Source organism: Scyliorhinus torazame, chromosome 7, assembly GCF_047496885.1.
Source record: "Scyliorhinus torazame isolate Kashiwa2021f chromosome 7, sScyTor2.1, whole genome shotgun sequence".
NCBI classification, from domain to species: Eukaryota; Metazoa; Chordata; class Chondrichthyes; order Carcharhiniformes; family Scyliorhinidae; genus Scyliorhinus; species Scyliorhinus torazame.
Genome location: NC_092713.1, coordinates 186,099,529 through 186,123,810, shown reverse-complemented (window position 1 = coordinate 186,123,810; position 24,282 = coordinate 186,099,529). Strand labels below are relative to the sequence as shown.

Sequence of the window (24,282 nt, the reverse complement as noted above, 5' to 3'; positions counted from 1 at the left end):
GAATGGAGGCGTCTCGCTGAATTAAAACCATAAATTAAAATAGAAACTTTAAATTAAATATATGTAAAACTAGGACCAGAAGTTATAAACTCAAATTAGCAATAAATGAATCAATGATTGTATTGTGTAGAATTATCTCAGTGGAATATAGAGATTATCTTGAAGTACACCAATAAACACAGCCTTTGACAAACAGCCAACTTGATCGGCTGTCCCTCCATCACACAAAATATCCATTTCTTCCATTACTGACACACAGTGGCAGCAGTGCGTACAAGCTGCAGTGAAACAACTCGCCAAGGCTCCTTCAACAGCACCTCCCAAACCCATAACCTTCACCACCTTCAAGCACAAGGATAGTCAGCATAGGAACACTATCACCTCCCAGTTCCATTCTAAGTCAGACACCATCCTGATCGAAACACCCAATACTGGCAAAGGTAAATTACATGCTTCCCCTTAACATCGAAAAGCACAATGTTAGTTTTCACACCCGGTCCCACTGCACCACCACCTCTCACTGATTGTTTTGCTCTCTGCTCCAAACCCCACTCTCTCGTTACCGATGTCATCCCTCTCCCCGGCAACAGTCTTGTTTCTATCATGGGGATATGGGTGTTGCTGGCAAGGCCAGCATTTGTTGCCCATCCCTAATTGCCCTTGAACTGAGTGGTTAACTAGGCCGTTTCATAGGGAAGTTAAGGGTCAACCCTGTTTGGGTCTGTAGTAGCATGTAGGCCAGACCAGATAAAGATGGCAGATCTCTTTCCCTGAAGGGAACAAGGTGGTGTTTTCGTTGATGGCAGTTTCATGGTCAATATCACTGAGGTGGATACGTACCTGCCGGCAATCATCAGGTCAGTGACAGCCCAATAGAACGTGATTGTATATTACCCAAATGATTCTTTACTCGTTGCACAGGAAAAACGAGTGAGCGGTTAATGCGTTTTAATCAACGTTTCACCCAAATGTGGAATGAAAGGCGCCTGCAGGATATTCGTCTCATTGTGAGTTTGTTGCTGTGTTATGTGCTGAGTTGTGCCAGAGGTTCTTTTGATTTCTGTAGTGTTTCAAGCATATGTGGCTGTATTTGAGGAATTCATCTTTCCAGGAAGCCTTGCTTGAGGATTGCAGCACATTGCATCCTTATTTGCAAGGCACGGGTCCTTGTGCATCCTATCTAATAGGGATAGTATACTCAGCTGGTGGGACCGCCTCTGAAGAGGAAGAGAGGACAGGAAGGAGAGGAGGCGAGGTGAATGAGGGCAGCATTCCAGGAAAAGGATACCTTTGAGAGGACAAGCATGGGCTCAGTTGGTGCAGGGCCAGCAGGGAGGTCAAGGTGGGAGGGTCCACAGACGATACCATGACCCAAGGGGTTGAGTCTACAGGCAGCACTCCAACTACCTCCAAATTTCTGGGGTCCAGTGCCACAGGAGGCTCCACTTCTCTTCAGGACACTGACAATAATATGCCAGATGATTGGGATGCAAATTACTTCCAATTGCGTGGGCAAACACTCTATTCTGGTGGCTTTGAAGGTCACAATGACCCTCAACTTCTACTCCAGCAGTCCTTTCCGGGACTCAGTGGGGGACTTGTGTGGCATCTCTCAATCAGCTGCACACAATTACATCGAGCTTATAACTGAGGCTATCTTCAGACACATATGCACATTTATCCATTACTGCAGAGACAGGGCCGGCCAGGCAGAGAACCAGAGGCTTTATTGCGATGGCTGGGTTCCCCTGCATCAAGGGTTTAATAAATTGCACTCATATGGCCATCAAAGTACCAGCAGGTGAGCTGCGGTCCTTTGTGAACCAACAGGGCTTCCACTTAATGAATGTGCAGATTGTCTGTGACCTCAGGACATTGATTCTCAAAGTCTGTGCCCGTTACTCTGGCAGTTCACACGACAGTTACATCTTGTGACACCAAGACTGTCCCTGGCTCCTGCGCGATTGGATAGATGGCTCCTGGGTGACAAGGGCTATCCCTTGAAAAGGTGATTCATGACCCCACTCTATTACCCAACAACAAAGGCAGAGGAGAGATACAACAGGAGTCATACCTCCACAAGGATGGTGTTGGAGAGGACCATTGGTCTGCTGAAGATGCGCTTCAGATGCCTGGGCTGATCAGGGAAGCATTACAGTGTCTTGCAGAGTGTATCTCACTCAGAGTTGTAGCATTCTGCACCTTGCACAACTTTGGTCTGGCAAGGGGTACCCAGTGGAGGCTGAGGAAAATGAGACAGTTCCACAGGCCAGGGAGGATGACTCCAGTGATGAGTCAGAGGAAGAGCCTTTGGAGGCGCAGGGTGAGGACATGGAGGCGAACAACAGGAACCTTCAGGAAGGCAGGGACACCAGGGTTGCCCTGATCCTGTGAACGTTCAGTTAGACATCCAAGACATTGATGCTTCTTCATGCCAATGTCCTTTACAAACAATTCTGATATGCTAAACCAACCCAAAACACCAGCAAGCGCAAAACACAATACAATTGTGCTGCATCTGGCCTATTGCAACCATCAAGCTAACGTAGTCCATTGACGATAAATCAATGTTTGTGTTATTGTAAATGAACCAATAAAGAATATACAATGTTGTCAAACCGAACACAAATTTAAACTTAATAAATGCAAATACTGTCACCTGTGACATGCCCCTGTTGTGATTGAGGTGCCTTCAACTTAACTTTGCAAATGCTGTGTCTTGGTGTGTAAACCCCCTCTCCCCCCCCCTCCCACCTCACCTCACCTCCACTGCCAGGGCACTGGAGGCGGCTGCTGACTCCTGGTGGCCATGTTGACCTTGGCAGTGGTCCTGTACTGGTGGAACCTAATTAGTCTCCACCTGGGAGGGTTCATCCAGAGCTGGAGACAACACAGCTTAGGCCCCAGCTGGAGTACTGTTTAAAATTCTGTTCAACACGCTATAGAAAGGAATGATTGTACTGGAGAGGTTGCAGAGGAGATTCGCCAGGATGTTGCATGGTCTTGATCATTTCAGCTATCAAGAGAGACTGGATAGGCTGAGGTTGTTTTCCCTGGAGCAGAGAGGGCTGAGGGGGACCTGATTGAGGTGTATAAAATTAGAAGGGACATAGATATGGTGGACAGGAAGGAACTTTTCCCCTTAGCGGTAGGGTCAATAACCAGGGGGCATAGATTTAATGTAATGGGCGAGGAGATGTGAGGAAAAACTTTTTCATCCAGAGAGGGTTGGAATCAGGAGCTCACTGCCTGAAAGGGTGTGAGAGGCGGGAACCCTGGCAACTTTTAAGAAGTATTTAGATGAGCACTTGAACTGCCATAGCATCCAAGTGCTGGAAAATGGAATTAGAGTAGATAGGTCCTTGATGGGCGGCGTGAGCAGGATGGGCCGAAGGGCCACTTTACATGTTGTAAAACTCTATAAGCTGGCACTCTCACCTGGAGCACCCTGAGACAAGGACAGCAGGCAACCTGTCCGCAGGCTTCATCCGAGACCCCCCGCCTCATCACAACCTGGAGCGAGCTGGACGGTGGCAATTCAGCCCCAGTAATGGCTAGGGACATGCGGAATGAACAGACCACCACTGGTCCTCTGATGCTCCACAGCATTGTGCCTTTTCTTCTGCTGGAAGAAAAACAAAGAATTCATTATTTGTGCTCCCTGAAGGATCATCCCAGCTTGCTCCTGGACCTCCCTACCCCACAGCCAGTTAGCGAGGTGTCAGAGAGGCTCAACTATAATGAACTGAGATCAAGTGTGCTATCATCCCAGCCTTGGCACAGAAGCTTTCAGTGCCAGTTGACATGTAGGCAGTCTTACTCGCCTGAGCATCCCAAGGAACAGACACTTCTCTGCCCATGCCCATATAATAATAATCTTTATTATTGTCACAAGTCGGCTTACATTAACACTGCAATGATGTTACTGTGAAAATCCCCTAGTCGCCACATTCCGCGCCTGTTCGAGTACACTGAGGGAGAATTCAGAATGCCCAATTCACCTAACAAGCACGTCTTTCGGGACTTGTGGGAGGAAACCAGAGCACCCGGAAGAAACCCACGCAGAGGCGGGGAGAACGTGCAGACTCCGCACAGACAGTGACCCAGCCGGGAATCGAACCCGGACCCCTGTCGCTGTGAAGCAATAGTGCTAACCACTGTGCTACCACCCTTGACAACTGCAATAGATCATTGAACCTTGTGCAGCACTGCAGCCATGTGTGACACAGCAAGTTGTGCTCACTGACCAACCTCTTTTCAGGTCCTTTTGGTCAAATGAGTCACCCTTCTCTTGCCGTCCCTGAACATGAGAATGTCCCGCCTGGCACTGACCTCCACCAGCAGGACTCCCAGGCACTCACCGGAAAACATTGTGGCAGAGAGCCCACCAGACTTGGCCTCCTGCCTCCCATGCCCACCAGATGACACGGCTGCTCCGAAAATCTTCTACTCATCTTCACACAATCCATCCATCTCCCCCTCAAACCCTGGCAGCCCTCTGGGTGCTGCTTCTCGGGCTTATAACCCTGCACTGTGTCCCCATTGGAGCCGGTGCCTGATTCGTTCCCAACCACACCAGCACTGTCAACCCATCCGGTAGGTGCCTTCATCAACCACCCAGCCTGATCTTGGCCCAGCCGGTTTTACCTCCTCTTCCTGCCTCAGTGATTTCGCAATGATGCTCCAATCCCCTTACACTGCCATCTCCCTCCCTCTCGCGGTCAGCCAATGGCCCAACTCCTTTACACTGCCATCTCCCTCCTTTCCTCGGTTAGCTAATGCCCCAATCCCCTTACACTGCCATCTCCCTCCCCCTCGCGGTCAGCCAATGGCCCAATCCCCTTACACTGCCATCTCCCTCCCTCCCTCGGTCAGCCAATGGCCCAATCCCCTTACACTGCCATCTCCCTCCCTCTCGCGGTCAGCCAATGGCCCAACTCCTTTACACTGCCATCTCCCTCCTTCCCTCGGTTAGCTAATGCCCCAATCCCCTTACACTGCCATCTCCCTCCCTCTCGCGGTCAGCCAATGGCCCAACTCCTTTACACTGCCATCTCCCTCCTTCCCTCGGTTAGCTAATGCCCCTATCCCCTTACACTGCCATCTCCCTCCCTCCCTCGGTCAGCCAATGGCCCAATCCCCTTACACTGCCATCTCCCTCCCTCTCGCGGTCAGCCAATGGCCCAACTCCTTTACACTGCCATCTCCCTCCTTCCCTCGGTTAGCTAATGCCCCAATCCCCTTACACTGCCATCTCCCTCCCTCCCTCGGTCAGCCAATGGCCCAATCCCCTTACACTGCCATCTCCCTCCCTCGGTCAGCCAATGGCCCAATCCCCTTACACTGCCATCTCTCTCCCTCCCTCAGTCAGCCAATGGCCCAATCCCCTTACACTGCCATCTCCCTCCCTCCCTCGGTCAGCCAATGGCCCAATCCCCTTACACTGCCATCTCCCTCCGTCGGTTAGCTAACGCCCCAATCCCCTTACACTGCCATCTCCCTCCGTCGGTTAGCTAACGCCCCAATCCCCTTACACTGCCATCTCCATCCGTCGGTTAGCTAACGCCCCAATCCCCTTACACTGCCATCTCCCTCCCTCGGTTAGCTAACGCCCCAATCCCCTTACACTGCCATCTCCCTCCCTCCCTCGGTTAGCTAACGCCCCAATCCCCTTACACTGCCATCTCCCTCTCTCCCTCGGTTAGCTTACGCCCCAATCCCCTTACACTGCCATCTCCCTCACCCCCTCGGTTTGCTAACGCCCCAATCCCCTTACACTGCCATCTCCCTCCGTCGGTTAGCTAACGCCCCAATCCCCTTACACTGCCATCTCCCTCCCTCGGTTAGCTAACGCCCCAATCCCCTTACACTGCCATCTCCCTCCCTCGGTTAGCTAACGCCCCAATCCCCTTACACTGCCATCTTCCTCCCTCCCTCGGTTAGCTAACGCCCCAATCCCCTTACACTGACATGTCCCTCCCTCCCTCGGTTACCAACGCCCCAATCCCCTTACACTGCCATCTCCCTGCCTCCCTTGGTTAGCTAACGCCCCAATCCCCTTACACTGCCGTCTCCCTCCCTCCCTCGGTTAGCTAATGCCCCAATCCCCTTACACTGCCATCTCCCTCCCTCCCTCGGTTAGCTAACGCCCCAATCCCCTTACACTGCCATCTCCCTCCCTCCCTCGGTCAGCCAATGGCCCAATCCCCTTACACTGCCATCTCCCTCCCTCCCTCGGTTAGCTAACGCCCCAATCCCCTTACACTGCCATCTCCCTCCCTCCCTCGGTTAGCTAACGCCCCAATCCCCTTACACTGCCATCTCCCTCCCTCCCTCGGTTAGCTAACGCCCCAATCCCCTTACACTGCCGTCTCCCTCCCTCCCTCGGTCAGCCAATGGCCCAATCCCCTTACACTGCCATCTCCCTCCCTCCCTCGGTTAGCTAACGCCCCAATCCCCTTACACTGCCATCTCCCTCCCTCCCTCGGTTAGCTAACGCCCCAATCCCCTTACACTGACATCTCCCTCCCTCCCTCGGTTAGCTAACGCCCCAATCCCCTTACACTGCCATCTCCCTCCCTCCCTCGGTTAGCTAACGCCTGTAGCGCACAAAGACTCCGTGAGACGAATAGAGTGAAGTCGATGAGGCTATTCGTCTCAAGGAGTCTTTGTGCGCTACAATTTATTAAGCGTGTCTGTTCCCCCGCAGCTCGATAATAAACTGGCCTGCGGGGGAAGACTCCGGCTTCTTATACTCCGCCTTCAGGGCGGAGCTAGAGGTCAACGGCCAACCAGGACCCGGGATCTGTCAGCCAATGACATTAGGGCTTCCAGTCCCACATGACCCCCAATACATACTACCACAACGCCCCAATCCCCTTACACTGCCATCTCCCTCCCTCCCTCGGTTAGCTAACGCCCCAATCCCCTTACACTGCCATCTCCCTCCCTCACTCGGTTAGCTAACGCCCAATCCCCTTACACTGCCATCTCCCTCCCTCCCTCGGTTAGCTAACGCCCCAATCCCCTTACACTGCCATCTCCCTCCCTCCCTCGGTTAGCTAACGCCCCAATCCCCTTACACTGCCATCTCCCTCCCTCCCTCGGTTAGCTAACGCCCCAATCCCCTTACACTGACATCTCCCTCCCTCCCTCGGTTAGCTAACGCCCCAATCCCCTTACACTGACATCTCCCTCCCTCCCTCGGTTAGCTAACGCCCCAATCTCCTTACACTGACATCTCCCTCCCTCCCTCGGTTAGCTAACGCCCCAATCCCCTTACACTGACATCTCCCTCCCTCCCAGCTGAACTGATCCAAGATGGAGCTGGTGCGTGGCGACTCTCTGCTAGCTCTCCCAAACAGATCCTCTTTTTACATCTCTTATAATCGTACTAATCTTTAAAAATGTAATTCTGACACTTATTATTACTACATTGTGCACCTTGTGTTGCCCTATTATGTATTTTCTTTTCTTTTCATGTACTAAATGATCTGTTTGAACTGCTCACAGAAAGATACTTTTCACGGTACATCGGTACACGTGACAAGAAACAAATCCAATCCAATCCAATCCCTCAGATCTTCTCCTTTCTTGGGCAGTACCTCAGGATCGAGGATGGCCTCCTTCCACTCCGGGGAGGTGGATTCGACAGTGGCTCTGCCACAGGTTTGGCAGGTGGTGTTTAATGTGATGGGTGAGTGGATGGGATGCTCTGGATTCTGCGCTCTCCTTCCGCTGTGTACACTTGGATTCTATCTGCGCAGAAGTCTTAACATAAGAACATAAGAACTAGGAGCAGGAGTAGGCCATCTGGCCCCTCGAGCCTGCTCCACCATTCAATGAGATCATGGCTGATCTTTTGTGGACTCAGCTCCACTTTCCGGCCCGAACACCATAACCCTTAATCCCTTTATTCTTCAAAAAACTATCTATTTTTATCTTAAAAACATTTAATGAAGGAGCCTCTACTGCTTCACTGGGCAAGGAATTCCATAGATTCACAACCCTTTGGGTGAAGAGGTTCCTCCTAAACTCAGTCCTAAATCTACTTCCCCTTATTGTGAGGCTATGCCCCCTAGTTCTGCTTTCACCCGCCAGTGGAAACAACCTGCCCGCATCTATCCTATCTATTCCCTTCATAATCTTATATGTTTCTATAAGATCCCCCCTCATCCTTCTAAATTCCAACGAGTACAGTCCCAGTCTACTCAACCTCTCCTCGTAATCCAACCCCTTCAGCTCTGGAATTAACCTAGTGAATCTCCTCTGCACACCCTCCAGTGCCAGTACGTCCTTTCTCAAGTAAGGAGACCAAAACTGAACACAATACTCCAGGTGTGGCCTCACTAACACCTTATACAATTGCAGCAGAACCTCCCTAGTCTTAAACTCCATCCCTCTAGCAATGAAGGACAAAATTCCATTTGCCTTCTTAATCACCTGTTGTACCTGAAAACCAACTTTTTGCGACTCATGCACTAGCACACCCAGGTCTCTCTGCACAGCAGCATGTTTTAATATTTTATCATTTAAATAATAATCCCTTTTGCTGTTATTCCTACCAAAATGGATAACCTCACATTTGTCAACATTGTATTCCATCTGCCAGACCCTAGCCCATTCACTTAGCCTATCCAAATCCCTCTGCAGACTTCCAGTATCCTCTGCACTTTTTGCTTTACCACTTATCTTAGTGTCGTCTGCAAACTTGGACACATTGCCCTTGGTCCCCAACTCCAAATCATCTATGTAAATTGTGAACAGTTGTGGGCCCAACACTGATCCCTGAGGGACACCACTAGCTACTGATTGCCAACCAGAGAAACACCCATTAATCCCCACTCTTTGCTTTCTATTAATTAACCAATCCTCTATCCATGCTACTACTTTCCCCTTAATGCCATGCATCTTTATCTTATGCAACAACCTTTTGTGTGGCACCTTGTCAAAGGCTTTCTGGAAATCCAGATATACCACATCCATTGGCTCCCCGTTATCTACCGCACTGTTAATGTCCTCAAAACATTCCACTAAATTAGTTAGGCACGACCTGCCCTTTATGAACTCATGCTGCGTCTGTCCAATGGGACAATTTCCATCCAGATGCCTCGCTATTTCTTCCTTGATGATAGATTCCAGCATCTTCCCGACTACCGAAGTTAAGCTCACTGGCCTATAATTACCCGCTTTCTGCCTACCTCCTTTTTTAAACAGTGGTGTCACGTTTGCTAATTTCCAATCCACCGGGACCACCCCAGAGTCTAGTGAATTTTGGTAAATTATCACTAGTGCATTTGCAATTTCCCTAGCCATCTCTTTTAGCACTCTGGGATGCAGTCCATCAGGTCCAGGAGACTTATCTACCTTTAGCCCCATTAGCTTGCCCATCACTACCTCCTTGGTGATAACAAACCTCTCAAGGTCCTCACCTGTCATAGCCTCATTTCCATCAGTCACTGGCATGTTATTTGAGTCTTCCACTGTGAAGACCGACCCAAACAACCAGTTCAGTTCCTCAGCCATTTCCTCATCTCCAATTACTAAATCTCCCTTCTCATCCTCTAAAGGACCAATATTTACCTTAGCCACTCTTTTTTGTTTTATGTATTTGTAGAAACTTTTACTATCTGTTTTTATATTCTGAGCAAGTTTACTCTCATAATCTATCTTACTCTTCTTTATAGCTTTTTTAGTAGCTTTCTGTTGCCCCCTAAAGATTTCCCAGTCCTCTCGTCTCCCACTGATCTTTTCTACTTTGTATGTTTTTTCCTTCAATTTGATACTCTCCCTTATTTCCTTAGATATCCACGGTCGATTTTCCCTCTTTTTACCGTCCTTCCTTTTTGTTGGTATAAACCTTTGCTGAGCACTGTGAAAAATCACTTGGAACATTCTCCACTGTTTCTCAACTGTTTCACTATAAAGTCTTAGCTCCCAGTCTACCTTAGCTAGTTCTTCTCTCATCCCATTGTAATCTCCTTTGTTTAAGCACAAAACTCTAGTGCTTGATTTTACCTTCTCACCCTCCATCTGTATTTTAAATTCCACCATATTGTGATCGCTCCTTCCGAGAGGATCCCTAACTATGAGATCCTGAATCAATCCTGTCTCATTGCACAGGACCAGATCTAGGACCGCTTGTTCCCTCGTAGGTTCCATTACATACTGTTCTAGGAAACTATCGCAGATACATTCTATAAACTACTCCTCAAGGCTGCCTTGACCGACCTAGTTAAACCAATCGACATGTAGATTAAAATCCCCCATGATAACTGCTGTACCATTTCTACATGCATCTGTTATTTCTTTGTTTATTGCCTGCCCCACCATAATGTTACTATTTGGTGGCCTATAGATTACTCCTATCAGTGACTTTTTCGCCTTACTATTCCTGATTTCCACCCAAATGGAGTCAACCTTATCCTCCATAGCACCGATGTCATCCCTTACTGTTGCCCAGATGTCATCCTTAAGTAACAGAGCTACACCACCTCCCTTACCATCCACTCTGTCCTTCCGAAAGGTTTGATACCCTCGGATATTTAACTCCCAGTCGTGACCATCCTTTAACCATGTTTCAGTAATGGCCACTAAATCATAGTCATTCACGATGATTTGCGCCATCAACTCATTTACCTTATTCCGAATACTACGAGATGTCTTGTTGTTCTTTAGCTGATAGCCTTTTCGAACTCACGACGAGCTGGGTTGCGCTTAGATGGCGGCGGGTAGCATGTCGTGGGATGCTGTCGCGGACGCTTGTGTTGAAGGTTGTGTCTTATTTGAGGAGGTCCTAGAAATACTCTCTCCAGCGGCATTGACTGCCTCTCTGTCTTTGATGAGCGCCTCTCCATTTTTGGCTCTCAGTAGGGCGGGCCCCTGGGTACTCGGACTGTAAATGGTTCTGATTGTGCTGAAGAAGCCGCGCACATCGTGGTTGTCGGTGAGTTGCTGAGTCTCTTGCGCTCTTTCCACCCACCATCTATTCTTTAGGTTGCTGATTCTTTGTTGCACCTCGGCCTTCAGTTGCCTGTCGGCTTGTTTCGTCTCACTCGTGTTTTGGTGGAGCTGCCAGTTCAGGACGGCCTTGAACTTGCGGTCAATGAGATCCTAGATCTTCTGATCATTCTCATCTTACCAGTCTTGGTGTTTCTTGGTTGAGAGCCCGAGTGTCTCCTCGCAAGTGTTAACTATGGTGGCTTTTAAAGCAGGCCAGGCGCTGTGGGTGTTCTGCGGCTCTGGCTCATTGGTTGTCGCCAGGTTAGCTGTGAGCGCCAGCTGAATAGCTCTTTCTTCTCGGGGTCTTTGTTGTACACTGACATCTCTCTCCCTCCCTCAGTTAACCAATGCTCCAATCCCCTTACACAGCCAATATTCAATCTCAGCGCATAAATGCCTCCTCTTCCCTGGTCCTCATGGGGGAATGCAGTTCCTATCTCTGTCCGGATCAGGAAGACTATCTCACCTGGTGCTGCCACTTTTCACCAGGTAATGAATCTGAATGCTCATGTTTCTCCTTTGTTGCAGAGTTAGTTGCGAAGGAGCCATTTAATCTGGCCAAATTATTTTTTAAGGATTATGCATTGAAATTATAATTTGTTAAAAATAGGTACGTGCGACTTAACATTGGGAAGCTCCGTGTTCTTTCAATCCACCACAACTGCAATTCCCGATTTTCATCCTGTCGCTCTTGTGTACAATTAAGTTCCTGCCGCCCATTTCATTTTCCATTGCCAGTAGCAGCACAAGATTCCGGCCTGCATTAAAGATTCAGCTCTACTAATAATAACATAACAAGAGCCCAGACCAGTGGATGGCGGTTGTAGCTCAAGTGGTGGGTCTGTTGCCTGTTAGTCAAAAGGATTTGGGATCATTCTTGCTTATGCAGGTAGTACGGAAATTAAATTAGGCATGTTGAATTCTGTCCCGTCAATGCCTGTCTATAAGGCACGTTAGGAGTGTGGTGGAATGCTCTCCACTTTCCTGGTTGAGTGCATGATGGAAATGCTGATGTACTTGTTGCCGATCCTCCAGCAGCAGGAGCAGGCACTGGATTGAGCAATTAAGATCTCCCCTGCCGGCACTGAGATTTTACACATGGTGGAGGAAGCCAATGCCAAGTGTCCAGGTTCCTGAAGGCCTTGTTACAGGCCAGGCAGAGGGGGAGTAGGGGTGGGTGGCAGGGGTCTTGTTTGTGAAAACTGTTAATTGGTCCCATGTTTGATGGGCAGTCAGCTCACTTCGGTTGTGTTCTAATTGATGGATGGTGTAAACATCTGGAGTTAGTTACTGAATTCATTTTGTTTACTCCAGATGAGCTGAAGTCTCACTGACTTTCGGTTTGGGTTCCGTCAGGGTCACCCAGATTTCGACCTCATTACAGCCTTGGTTCAACATGGACAAAGGAGCTGAACACAGGAGGTGAGGTGAGAGTGACTGCCCTTGACATCAGGGCTGGTTTGGCACATGGCTAAAGGGCTGGCTTTTAAAGCAGACTAAGGCAGGCCACCAGCGCGGGTTCAATTCCTGTACCAGCCTCCCCGAACAGGTGCCGGAATGTGGCGACTAGGGGCTTTTCACAATAACGTCATTTGAAGCATACTTGTGACAATAAGCGATTTTCATTTCATTTTCATTTCATTTCAAGGCAGCTTTTGACCGATTATGGCAGTGATCTCTGTATATCAATATACATGATCAATATATGTAAAGCTAGTACAGTCAATTGAACACAAGATGTCTCACCTATAGAAATAGCTTTCCCGCTCTTTCTGAAGGAGTGTGTATCAGGAGTGCAGAGAGAACAGACATAGGGAAGCTAGAGAGAGAAGAAGTTATTAGTTATCAAAGTATTGTATTGTATAATTTAATTTGTTATGTCTACAATTGTTTCTTTCTTTTACTAGTTGAGTATTAAGTAAAAAGAACTCACAATATTTATTTATATTACTCAATAGATTAGTTTATCTTTACAAGAAGATGACTGCTCATTTCAACAACTCGGCTGGTTCAATAGACTAACATATAAATTACACAAAGTAATATAATTACCCCCACCTGGAAGTTTCCCTCCACACCATTCTGACTTAGAAATATATCGTTGCTCCTTCACTGTCACTGGGTCAAAATCCTGGAGCTCCCTCCCTAACAATACTGTGGGTGTTCCTACAGTTCTCTCAGCACCACCTTCTCAAGGGCAATTAGCACTGAGTAATAGATTCTTGACTAGCAAGTGATGCCCAATTAAAAATCTCACTCTGGTAAAGTATTTCATGCATTCAGCTGTGTGTAGACAGGGTTCTCGTTCACAATTCTGAGGCTCTGGGTGTTATGGATATTTAAGGAAAGTACAGCCAGCAGCTTGAGGTTTCATGTTTTGTTCCAAACCCCAAGAATTCAACTCAAGGATAGATTCTCCCCCACTGGTCTCATTCTTTGCCGAGCTCGGCTTGCTCAGTATCAGCTCCTTGGGTTCAGTTGGTCGAATGTTTAATTTAGCGAGTTGGGGCCTCGACCTCTCTTACATTTACAGACCAGAGCACGTCCTAATCTGCTTTGGGAACTGTGCCAGAGTACTGATCTGGGATTGAGGTGTTTTTTTGGAGAGGAAAAAGGTTGCATTTTGTTTACAAGTTGAATCATTCTGGCTATTGTTGTGAGAGACATCACTGCTCCCCACCACACAGTGTTGTTACCCCTGGTTACTCCTTCGGAGCCTGCTCTCTTCTGCCTATTTGACCAGTTTCTCAAGGCCACCAGTTGATGCATTCATCTCCGGAGCTACCAACTATCCAGAACCACACATTATGGAAAATAGCCCAACCAGAAAGAATAGTGTGTACTTTTTATTTAAATAAGGGTAAATACTTTCACATATATCCTCATTTCCTGTATATACCAATTTGCAAGGCATTGGATAGCGGGTGGGAATCACCTCCCAGTGCTGACAGGGAGGCTGGTGTCTGGCATTGGGGAGATTTTTTTCTTGCCCCGGTCAAGGTTGGAGGGATTCTCTGGATACTTTCCCCACCTCTTGCCAAAAATCCCAGTACCCCCTCATCCCCATCCTGCACCCCCTCAGAAACGCCCTGTTCTGGGTTACTTTGCTCACGTCAGGACCTTCCTATCTTTCCAATCATTATGGATACTGGAAAGGGATGTTTACGAATTCCCGTGGCACCTGTTTTGCAGCTGGGCCTGAATGCCACAGGCCCTGGCACCAAGTCCGAAATCCTGGTTTATATTGGTCAACCTGTTTAAACCTACCATTTATTTGATCTCATTCACATCCAGCAAATCTCTTGGCAGCTGTGTGACCTTTGTGGTATGTGGAGTTTTTGTGAACAAACCTCCAGCAATGCTGGAATGTTCTGAATCTGTGAGATTTTAACCATTGGCGAGCAGGTGCTGGGGGTAGAGGGTATGTGGCTGAAATCAATCCTTGAGTATAGCTTGCAATGACTGAGAAGATTTTTCTTTAAATAACCAGCACCTTCCCATCTCACCCCACCCTTCAAAATATTGGTTTTGGATTGACTCACAATTGGTCGCTTTAAGGGTTGCTGATTTCAACACACACCATCAGGTATGCAAGAGATTCCTGACTAGTTTATGGACACGAGACTCATCCCGGAGGTCAGCACAATTATAGAATCGGACAGCAAAAGGAGGCTATTCGGCCTATCCTGGCTCTGCCAGCTCTTTGATAGAGTCGCACAATAAGTCCTATCCCTCAGCGCTTTCCTCATTGCCCTGCAGATCATTCCTTTTCCAATATTGATCCAATTCCCTTTTGAAAGTGACTGTTGATCCGCTTGCCTTCCAGATCAAACCTCGCTGTGTAAAATAATCAATCTCAATTCCCCCTGACTCTTTCACCTTAAACCTCTGACCTCTGTTTTGTGATCTGTCTGCTCATGGAAACAGTTTCTTCTGACTTATATTTTGTTCACATTATGTAAAGTGTTGGGCGCGATTCAACTAAGTGGGAACAAAGTCCCATAGTGAGCTTGCAGCCCTAGAAACACATGGTTACACAACATGACTCATGTTGTATAAGGGGCCTCAGCGGGGAGGTTGCACATAGCCCCATTTTCTACCAAGGAGCTCTGCTCACCGGTACTCCCCAGTGTAGCGAGAGATCGGAGCGCCATTTTTAAATGGCATCCCATATCCAAGGCCCCCGAAGTGGCCCCCCCAGCCCCAAAGCACTATGGGAGGGTCTCCGGCTGCCCCCACATCCCCCTCAACACCTATGCTGGGCATCCCGGCCCAATTGCTCACGCGGAAGAAATGCCAGTTTGGCACCTTGGCAGTACCAACCTGGCAGCCAGATGATTGGAGGGAGGCGAATGTAATTCCCCTGCTCAAGAAAGGGAATAGGGAAATCCCTGGGAATTACAGACCAGTTAGTCTTACATCTGTGGTGAGCACAATACTGGAAAGGATTCTGAGAGATAGGATTGATGATTATTTAGAAAAACATAGTTTGATTAAAGATAGTCTCACAAACCTCATTGAATTCTTTGAGGGTGTGACGAGACACATTGACGAAGGTCGGGCAGTGGATGTGGTGTATATGGATTTCAGTAAGGCATTTGATAAGGTTCCCCATTGTAGGCTCATTCAGAAAGTTAGGGGGCATGGGATACAGGCAAATGTGGCTGTCTGGATACAGAATTGGCTGGCCGAAAGAAGGCAGCAAGTGGTAGTGGATGGAAAGTATTCCGCCTGGAGGTCGGTGACCAGTGGTGTCCTGCAGGGATCTGTTCTGGGACCTCTGCTCTTTGTAGTTTTTATAAATGACTTGGATGAGGAAGTGGAGGGGTGGGTTAGTAAGTTTGCTGATGACATGAAGGTTGGTGAAGTTGTAGATAGTGTTGAGGGCTGTTGCAGGTTACAACAGGACATTGACAGGATGCAGAGCTGGGCTGAGAAGTAGCAGATGGAGTTCAACCTAGATCAATGTGAAGTGACTCATTTTGGAAGGTCGAATTTGAATGTTGAATACAGGGTTAAAGGCAGGATTCTTGGAAGTGTGGAGGAACAGAGGGATCTTGGGGTCCACGTACATAGATCCCTCAAAGTTGCCACCCAGGTTGATAGGATTGTTAAGAAGGCGTATGGTGTGTTAGCTTTCATTAACAGAGGGATTGAGTTTAAGAGCCGTGAGGTTTTGCTGCAGCTTTATAAAACCCTGGTTAGACCACACTTGGAATATTGTGTCCAGTTCTGGTCGCCTCATTATAGGAAGGATGTGGATGCTTTGGAGAGGGTGCAGAGGAGATTTACCAGGATGCTGCCTGGAATGGAGGCATGTCTTATGAAGAAAGGTTGAGGGATCTAGGGCTTTTCTCACTGGAGTGAAGAAGGAAAAGAGGTGACTTGATAGAGGTGTACAAGGTGATGAGAGGCATGGATAGAGTGGATAGCCAGAGACTTTTCCCCAGGGTGGAAATAGCTGTCATGAGGGGACATCATTTTAAGGTGATTGGAGGAAGGTATAGGGGAGATGTCAGAGATAGATTTTTTATCATAGAATTTACAGTGCAGAAGGAGGCCATTCGTCCCATCGAGTCTGCAGCGGCTCTTGGAAAGATCACCCTCCCCAAGGTCAACACCTCCACCCTATCCCCATAACCCAGTAACCCCACCCAATGCTAAGGACAATTTTTGGACATTAAGGGCAATTTATCATGGCCAATCCGCCTAACCTGCACATCTTTGGACTGTGGGAGGAAACCGGAGCACCCGGAGGAAACCCACGCACACACAGGGAGGATGTGCAGACTCCGCACATACAGTGACCCAAGCCGGAATCGAACCTGGGACCCTGGAGCTGTGAAGCAATTGTGCTATCCACAATGCTACCGTGCAGGATGGGTGCGTGGAAGGCACTGTCAGCAGAGGTGGTGGAGTCAGAGTCATCAGGGAATTTAAGCGACTCTTGGACAGGCACATGGACAGCAGTAAATTGAAGGGGTGTAGGTTAGGTTGATCTTAGATTAGGATAAATGGTCGTCACAACATTGTGGGCCAAAGGGCCTGTACTGTTCTATGTTCTATGTACTTTGTCAACTGACAGTGCCACCTGGGCACCTTGGTATTGCCAGGCCAGCAGTGCCAGGGCAACACCCTGCCGAAAAGACATAGATCTGGGGGCCTGCAATCCCCTGGGTGATCCTCACAAGTGCCGCTCCATTTGGTCCCCATTTGTAGGGACCAGTACTAAATGGCACTCACCCGAGGTCCCCGAGGCGAAGGGGATTGATCCCGCGCCTCAGGTACCTCGGGAATCTGCATATTAAAATGAGACTAGCTGGGCAGTGTCATGATATGCAGACATGCAGATAATGATATACAGACAGGCACAGACAGGCAGCTAATGAGAACAGGACATGACCAATGAGCAGGCAAGAAACTCAGGGGTGGTATCTCACTATAAAAGGCACGAGGCACTCACACTCCGCCTCTTTCCACTGATGAACATCTACAGAGTGAGTCAGGGTGTACATACAGTATCACACCTCCAGCACGTGGCTAAGCTAGTCTGGTTCAGTCAGACAGAGTAACCACACTTAGGTTAGCAGAGAGTCGAACTCATAGAGAACTGTGCTAACTGTGCTACTGGGTCAATAAATCAGATTGAATTAACTTCAAGGTCTGGAGTATCTTTTGGTTAAAACTGCATCCAGTTGCAGCCTGTGTTATCCCAGAGTACATAACACTCAGCAGCATTCACATTGCAACGCGTCATGAGATCGCATTAGATATCGCGAGGCATTGCGAGTCAGGTAGATCCCGGGAGCGGGGTCTCCTGGCTTTAGTCGGCCACGTTGCGCCGTGGCGAGCTGCTTTTTGGGCACAGCGTGGCATTGGGTTGCGCCTGTTGTTCACAAATTAAAACTGCAGATTTTCACGAATCTTTAATTCAGGATGTGCATGTCTGGGCCAGGGAGAGGAAAGGTCATCCTGAATTCCCAGTCTAATTACTGTCCACTGACTTCCAGGAGGAGGTTTTTTTACAAATGTGTGTGTGGGGGTTGGCAGGAGTGGATGTGTGTGTGTTTGTGTGTGTGTCAGGTCAGGGGAGTGTGAGTCTGTGTGTTTGTGGGTATGGAGTGGGGGAGGTGGGGGGTGGGGGGAGTCTGTGTACATGTGTGTAGGGGCGGAGGTGGGGGTGAGTGTGAGCGTGCGTGGAGAGAGAGGGGTGAGGGTGGATCTGTGTGCGTGGGGTACTGTGGTGGGGTGGGGGTTCTGTGTGTGTGTGTGTATGTAGGGGTGGTTGAGTCTGTGTGTTTGTGTGCATGAGTGTGTGGCTGTGGGAGGGGATGGGTACGTGCCTGTGTGTACATGCAGGGGTAGGGGTGAGTTTGTGTATGTATGATTGTGTGTCTTGTGTGTATGTGATTGTGTTTGTGTGTGTAACTTGTGTGAGTGGATGTATGTGTCAGTGAGTTTGTGTGTGAGAGAGTGGGATGGGTCTGTGTGTGCATGTGTGTGTAAAAGGAGTGGGGAGGGTGTCTGTGTGAGTGAGTGGGTGTGAGAAAGTGGGATGGGTGAGTGTGTGTGTGTGAGAGAGAGTGGGGTGTACGTGAGAGAGGATGTGGGTGGGTGTTAGAGTGTGTGAGTGCGAGAGTGTGCATTTGTGTGAGAAAATATACGTGAGTGAATGAGTCTGTGAGAGAAAGTGGTGTGTGTGTGAGAGAGATTGCGTGGGATGTGTGTGTGAGAGAGATTGTGTGGGGTGTGTGTGTGAGAAAGATTGTGTGGGGGGTGTATGTGAGAGAGATTGTGTGGGGTGTGTGTGAGAGAGTGTGGTGTGTGTGAGAGAGATTGTGTGGGGTATGTGTGTGAGGGAAAGTGTGGGGTGTGTGTGTGAGAGAGTGTACGGTGTGTGTGTGTGAGAGAGAGAGTATGAGGTATGTGTGTGAGAGAGAGTGTGGGGTTTGTGAGAGAGTGAATGTGTGTGTATGGGAGAGAGTGTGGTGTGTGTGAGAGAGAGAGTGTGGGCTGTGTGTGAGAGAAAGTGTGGGGTGTGTGTGAGAGAGAGAGTGTGGGGTATGTGTGTGAGGGAAAGTGTGGGGTGTGTGTGTGAGAGAGTGTATGGTGTGTGTGTGTGAGAGAGAGAGTATGAGGTATGTGTGTGAGAGAGTGTGGGGTGGGTGTGCGCGAGAGAGAGTGTGTGTGTATGGGAGAGAGTGTGTGTGGGTGGGGGGGGTGAGTGTGTAGGGTGTGTGTGAGAGAGAGAGAGTGTGGGGTGTGTGTGTGAGAGAGAATGTGGGGAGTGCGTGTGAGAGAGAATGTGTGTGCATGGGAGAGAGTGTAGGGTGTGTGTGAGAGAGAGAGTGTGGGTTGTGTGAGAGAGTGAATGTGTGTGTATGGGAGAGAGTGTGGGGTGTGTGAGAGAGTGAATGTGTGTGCGTGGGAGAGAGTGTGGATTGTGTGAGAGAGAAAGTGTGGGGTGTGTGAGAGAGACAGTGTGGGGTACGTGTGCGAGAGAGAGAGTGTGGGTGTGAGTGAGAGAGAGAAGGTGTGGGGTATGTGTGTGAGAGAATGTCGTGTGGGGTATGTGTGTGAGAGAGAGTGTGGGGTGTGTGTGTGTGAGAGAGTGTGGGGTATGTGTGTGAGAGTGAGTGTGGGGTATGTGTGTGAGAGAGAGTGTGGGGTGTGTGTGTGAGAGAGAGAGTGTGGGGTATGTGTGTGAGGGAAAGTGTGGGGTGTGTGTGTGAGAGAGTGTATGGTGTGTGTGTGTGAGTGAGAGAGTGTGGGGTGTGTGTGAGAGAATGTGGGTGTGTGTGTGAGAGAGTGTCTTGTGGGTATGTGTGTGAGAGAGAGTGTGGGGTGTGTGTGAGAGAGAGTGTGGGTGTGTGTGAGAGAGAGAGTGTGGGGTGTGTGTGTGAGAGAGAGTGTGGGGTGTGTGTGAGAGAGAGAGAGAGAGTGTGGGTGTGTGTGAGAGAGAGTGTGGGTGTGTGTGAGAGAGAGTGTGGTGTGTGTGTGTGAGAGAGAAAGTGTGGGGTGTGTGTGTGAGAGAGTGTGGGGTATGTGTGTGAGAGAGAGTGGGGTGTGTGTGAGAGAGAGTGGGGTGTGTGTGAGAGAGTGTGTGTGTGTGTGAGAGAGAGTGCGGGGTATGTGTGTGAGAGAGAGAGTGTGGGGGATGTGTGTGAGAGAGTGTCGTGTGTGTGTGTGAGAGAGAGAGTGTGGGTGTGTGTGAGAGAGATTGTGGGGTGGGTGTGTGAGAGAGAGAGAGTGTGGGGTATGTGTGTGTGTGAGAGAGTGTGGGGTGTGTGTGTGAGAGAGAGTGTGGGGTGTGTGTGTGAGAGAGTGTGGGTGTGTGTGTGAGAGAGAGTGTGGGGTATGTGTGTGAGAGTGAGTGTGGGGTATGTGTGTGAGAGAGAGTGTGGGGTGTGTGTGTGAGAGAGTGTCGTGTGGGGTATGTGTGTGAGAGAGAGTGTGGGGTGTGTATGTGAGAGAGAGTGTGGGGTATGTGTGTGAGAGTGAGTGTGGGTGTGTGTGTGAGAGAGTGGGTGTGTGTGTGAGAGAGTGTGGGTGTGTGTGAGAGTGAGTGTGGGGTGTGTGTGTGAGAGAGAGTGGGTGTGTGTGTGAGAGAGTGTGGGTGTGTGTGTGAGAGTGAGTGTGGGGTATGTGTGTGAGAGAGAGTGTGGGGTGTGTGTGTGAGAGAGTGTCGTGTGGGGTATGTGTGTGAGAGAGAGTGTAGGGTGTGTGTGTGAGAGAGAGTGTGGGGTGTGTGTGTGTGAGAGAGTGTCGTGTGGGGTATGTGTGTGAGAGAGAGTGTGGGGTGTGTGTGTGAGAGAGTGTGGGTGTGTGTGTGAGAGAGAGTGTGGGGTATGTGTGTGAGAGTGAGTGTGGGGTATGTGTGTGAGAGAGAGTGTGAGGTGTGTGTGTGAGAGAGTGTCGTGTGGGGTATGTGTGTGAGAGTGTGGGGTGTGTGTGTGAGAGAGAGTGTGGGGTATGTGTGTGAGAGAGTGTGGGTGTGTGTGTGAGAGAGAGTGTGGGTGTGTGTGTGAGAGAGTGTCTTGTGGGGTATGTGTGTGAGAGAGAGTGTGGGGTGTGTGTGTGAGAGAGTGTGGGTTTGTGTGTGAGAGAGGGTGTGGGGTATGTGTGTGAGAGTGAGTGTGGGGTATGTGTGAGAGAGAGAGTGTGGGGTTTGTGAGAGAGTGAATGTGTGTGTATGGGAGAGAGTGTGGTGTGTGTGAGAGAGAAAGTGTGGGGTGTGTGTGAGAGAGAGAGTGTGGGGTATGAGTGTGAGGGAAAGTGTGGGGTGTGTGTGTGAGAGAGTGTATGGTGTGTGTGTGTGAGAGAGAGAGTATGAGGTATGTGTGTGAGAGAGTGTGGGGTGTGTGTGAGAGAAAGTGTGGGGTGTGTGTGAGAGAGAGAGTGTGGGGTATGAGTGTGAGGGAAAGTGTGGGGTGTGTGTGTGAGAGAGTGTATGGTGTGTGTGTGTGAGAGAGAGAGTATGAGGTATGTGTGTGAGAGAGTGTGGGGTGGGTGTGCGCGAGAGAGAGTGTGTGTGTATGGGAGAGAGTGTGTGTGGGTGGGGGGGGTGAGTGTGTAGGGTGTGTGTGAGAGAGAGAGAGTGTGGGGTGTGTGTGTGAGAGAGAATGTGGGGAGTGCGTGTGAGAGAGAATGTGTGTGCATGGGAGAGAGTGTAGGGTGTGTGTGAGAAAGAGAGTGTGGGGTGTGTGAGAGAGTGAATGTGTGTGCATGGGAGAGAGTGTGGATTGTGTGAGAGAGAAAGTGTGGGGTGTGTGAGAGAGACAGTGTGGGGTAGGTGTGTGAGAGAGAGAGTGTGGGTGTGAGTGAGAGAGAGAAGGTGTGGGGTATGTGTGTGAGAGAATGTCGTGTGGGGTATGTGTGTGATAGAGAGTGTGGTGTGTGTGTGTGTGAGAGAGTGTGGGGTATGTGTGTGAGAGTGAGTGTGGGGTATGTGTGTGAGAGAGAGTGTGGGGTGTGTGTGTGAGAGAGAGAGTGTGGGGTATGTGTGTGAGGGAAAGTGTGGGGTGTGTGTGTGAGAGAGTGTATGGTGTGTGTGTGTGAGTGAGAGAGTGTGGGGTGTGTGTGAGAGAGTGTGGGTGTGTGTGTGAGAGAGTGTCTTGTGGGGTATGTGTGTGAGAGAGAGTGTGGGGTGTGTGTGAGAGAGAGTGTGGGTGTGTGTGTGAGAGAGAATGTGGGGAGTGCGTGTGAGAGAGAATGTGTGTGCATGGGAGAGAGTGTAGGGTGTGTGTGAGAAAGAGAGTGTGGGGTGTGTGAGAGAGTGAATGTGTGTGTATGGGAGAGAGTGTGGGGTGTGTGAGAGAGTGAATGTGTGTGCATGGGAGAGAGTGTGGATTGTGTGAGAGAGAAAGTGTGGGGTGTGTGAGAGAGACAGTGTGGGGTAGGTGTGTGAGAGAGAGAGTGTGGGTGTGAGTGAGAGAGAGAAGGTGTGGGGTATGTGTGTGAGAGAATGTCGTGTGGGGTATGTGTGTGATAGAGAGTGTGGTGTGTGTGTGTGTGAGAGAGTGTGGGGTATGTGTGTGAGAGTGAGTGTGGGGTATGTGTGTGAGAGAGAGTGTGGGGTGTGTGTGTGAGAGAGAGAGTGTGGGGTATGTGTGTGCGGGAAAGTGTGGGGTGTGTGTGTGAGAGAGTGTATGGTGTGTGTGTGTGAGTGAGAGAGTGTGGGGTGTGTGTGAGAGAGTGTGGGTGTGTGTGTGAGAGAGTGTCTTGTGGGGTATGTGTGTGAGAGAGAGTGTGGGGTGTGTGTGAGAGAGAGTGTGGGTGTGTGTGAGAGAGAGAGTGTGGGGTGTGTGTGTGAGAGAGAGTGTGGGGTGTGTGTGAGAGAGAGAGAGAGAGAGTGTGGGTGTGTGTGAGAGAGAGTGTGGGTGTGTGTGAGAGAGAGTGTGGTGTGTGTGTGTGAGAGAGAAAGTGTGGGGTGTGTGTGTGAGAGAGTGTGGGGTATGTGTGTGAGAGAGAGTGGGGTGTGTGAGAGAGAGTGGGGTGTGTGTGAGAGAGTGTGTGAGAGAGAGTGCGGGGTATGTGTGTGAGAGAGAGAGTGTGGGGTATGTGTGTGAGAGAGTGTCGTGTGTGTGTGTGAGAGAGAGAGTGTGGGTGTGTGTGAGAGAGATTGTGGGGTGGGTGTGTGAGAGAGAGAGAGAGTGTGGGGTATGTGTGTGTGTGAGAGAGTGTGGGGTGTGTGTGTGAGAGAGAGTGTGGGGTGTGTGTGTGAGAGAGTGTGGTGTGTGTGTGTGAGAGAGAGTGTGGGGTATGTGTGTGAGAGTGAGTGTGGGGTATGTGTGTGAGAGAGAGTGTGGGGTATGTGTGTGAGAGAGAGTGTGGGGTGTGTATGTGAGAGAGAGTGTGGGGTATGTGTGTGAGAGTGAGTGTGGGTGTGTGTGTGAGAGAGAGTGGGTGTGTGTGTGAGAGAGTGTGGGTGTGTGTGAGAGTGAGTGTGGGGTGTGTGTGTGAGAGAGAGTGGGTGTGTGAGAGAAAGTGTGGGGTGTGTGTGTGAGAGAGAGAGGGTGGGGTGTGTGTGTGAGAGAGAATGTGTGTGTATGGGAGAGTGTGTGGTGTGTATGTGAGAGAGAGTGTGGGTATGTGAGAGAGTGTGGGGTAGGTATGTGAGAGAGAGTGTGTGTGTGTGTGTGTGAGAGAGTGTGGGGTATGTGTGTGAGAGAGAGTGTGTGGTGTGTGTGAGAGAGTGAATGTGTGTGTATGCGAGAGTGTGTGGTGTGTATGTGAGAGAGAGTGTGGGTATCTGAGAGAGTGTGGGGTAGGTATGTGAGAGAGAGTGTGTGTGTGTGTGTGTGAGAGAGTGTGGGGTATGTGTGTGAGAGAGAGTGTGGTGTATGTGTGTGAGAGAGAGAGTGTGGGTGAGAGAGAGAGTGTGGGGTATGTGTGTGAGAGAGAGAGTGTGGGGTATGTGTGCGAGAGAGAGAGTGTGGGTGTGTGAGATAGTGTGGGGTATGTGTGTGAGAGAGAGAGTCTGGGGTATGTGTGTGAGGGAGTGTGGGTGTGTGTGTGAGAGAGAGTGTGGGGTATGTGTGTGAGAGAGAGAGTGTGGGGTAGTGTGTGAGAGAGTGTGGGTGTGTGTGTGAGAGAGAGTGTGGGGTATGTGGGTGTGAGAGAGTGTGGGGTGTGTGTGTGAGAGAGTGTGGGTATGTGTGTGAGAGAGAGTGTGGGTGTGTGAGTGAGAGAAAGTGTGGGTGTGTGTGAAAGAGAGTGTGGGTGTGTGTGTGAGAGTGAGAGTGTGGGGTGTGTGTGTGAGAGAGTGTGGGGTGTGTGTGT

The 24,282-nt window shown here is 49.6% G+C and overlaps 1 long non-coding RNA gene across 1 annotated transcript in view; it reads right to left on the bottom strand.

The window, feature by feature from the left end:
- Positions 1-3,444: 3,444 nt before the first annotated feature.
- Positions 3,445-24,282, bottom strand: part of LOC140426740 (uncharacterized) — a 71,627-nt gene continuing 50,789 nt past the window's right edge. Inside the window, exons 2-3 of the long non-coding RNA XR_011948288.1 lie at positions 12,748-12,820; positions 3,445-3,625 (exon numbers count right to left, since the gene is read on the bottom strand). This is a non-coding gene — a long non-coding RNA (uncharacterized lncRNA). The remainder of the gene's footprint in view (positions 3,626-12,747; positions 12,821-24,282) is intronic.